The sequence below is a fragment of the Dama dama genome, chromosome X (assembly GCF_033118175.1).
Source record: "Dama dama isolate Ldn47 chromosome X, ASM3311817v1, whole genome shotgun sequence".
In the NCBI taxonomy this organism is placed as follows: Eukaryota; Metazoa; Chordata; class Mammalia; order Artiodactyla; family Cervidae; genus Dama; species Dama dama.
Window position 1 is genome coordinate 69476926 of NC_083714.1, and position 1930 is coordinate 69478855.

At 34.2% G+C, this 1930-nt stretch overlaps 1 non-coding gene across 1 annotated transcript; it reads left to right on the plus strand.

Annotated features, from left to right (window-relative positions):
- The first annotated feature begins 1292 nt into the window (after window positions 1–1292).
- On the plus strand, window positions 1293–1399 carry LOC133053297 (U6 spliceosomal RNA). Its single transcript, XR_009692221.1, has one exon. It is a non-coding gene; the product is annotated as a U6 spliceosomal RNA (small nuclear RNA).
- Window positions 1400–1930: the final 531 nt, after the last annotated feature.

Genomic DNA, 1930 nt, shown 5'->3' on the forward strand with positions numbered 1-1930 from the left:
TTTTAAAAATGTAATCCTCAATTAGGCCTTGAAAATATAGAGTGGATATAGCTACAATTGAAGCCACTTCACTTGGGTTTACCACAGCTCAAGTAACTTTTCCTGGCCAGCAGCTAAAACAGCTGCTGAATGTCAGTGGCCAGAGATTCAGGCTTGGGGCATCCTCAGCTAAGGTGAAGCAGATGCCTGGCAGCTTTCTAAAACAGCTCATCAGCCAAATGAGGGTAAACCAGCATAGCAAACAAAGGACAAAACTTGAAGTTTTCTATGTAAGATTTCAAGATGTCAGTCTCTAAGTCAGGTCAGGAAACTTTCTAAAGTCTGGAAATTTTTTTTTCTTTGACATGACTCTCAAGTATTTGTTCCAGAGTTTAAAGGGCAAGCATAGCCAGTGGCACCTGCAATTGACACGAACGCAAGTGTGCCAAAGGCCTATTCTGACTACTTTGGGCACCAGAAAGTTAACTGCAATCATCATTTAAAAAAACCCTTTCTTAATACTGGATTGAATTCTTCATAAAAACAAAGAAAAAAATATATAATTGCCAAAGTTTAGATCCTGTCAAATTTCTACTATTATTTTCTCAACTAATTCTGAAATTATTCCTCCAGGCAGACAGCAAGTCAATAAGGTCCAGTAGAAAAGATCCTATGCTGCAGAGACCAAATCTCAATTCAACATTTATAAAGCATAAGATATTGAGCAAGTTACCTTGATTTAAAAATCTGTAAAAAGTAAAAAAAAAAAAAATCTGTAAAAAATATTAAAAACATACATATTTCATAGGATTATTGTGATAATTAATATGCAGCTTGACAAAGTGTTGGCCTATAAACTCTGCTTAATAAATATTGGTTCTTTTATTATTTTTAAATTATGTTTTACTTGCTTTTAACCAGATCACCTCTTCTATTAACCAGCTCCACATCATTCCTTCTTTTTTGGCTGAATCCTGCTATAATCTGTATTGGTTACAATCAGCAGAAAGCTCTATCTTTATGCACTATTGCTCAAAGGATGGGGTGTTCATTAACTCTTTCTACCACTCTGGCCATTTATGTCTTCATTACCTAGTGCACAAATTAGTATATAGCTGGAACTTAAGGCTCCCTTCCAATCAGCACTCTGCAAAAAAAAAAAAAAAAAAAAAAAGCCTACTGCTGTCCAGAAAAAACCTTTTCTCCTCTCATCTCCAGGCTAAATAGAAAGAGGAGTTTTATAGTTTGCCCTGTCTTTGGCTGCACACCACCCAAAAGCATTCAACTATTACTAAATTAAAAGTGACTTTGTGGTGTTCACTTCAGCAGCATATACACTATAATTGGAATGATTCAGAGAAGATCAATATGGCCTCTGAACAAGAATCACATACCAATTCATGAAGCATCTCCTAATTTTAAAACAGGCACTTTCATATATTGTGCTGAAAGTGAAAATGATTAACAGTGAATCCAAAAATATCTTCCCAAATTGCAAATGCATTTACCTCTTGATCCAGCAATCCCAAATCTAGAAATCTATCCTTTACATATCCTTTCACACGTATGAAATGATGTATTTAAAATGCAGACAGAAAAAAGGAGGGTGTTCTCTATATATTGATACAAAAAATATTTAAAATATGTAATAAAATGCTGTTTCAAGATATGAACAGTAGTATGTCTTAGATTAACTTAATATAAGAAAGGGGCATGAGAATATATATTCACATTTGCTTGCATTTTCATAAAAAAGAATAAACTAATAAAAATGATTGCCTATAGCAAGGATAGAAAATTATAGCCAGCAGACCTGGTGCCTATTTTTCTAAATAAAGTTTTGTTGGAACACAGCCATGCCATTTATTCTATATTGTCTATGGCTTTTGCACTGCAAGGGCAGAATTGAATAATTGCAACAATGTCCACAAGGCTTGCAAGCCTAAAATAT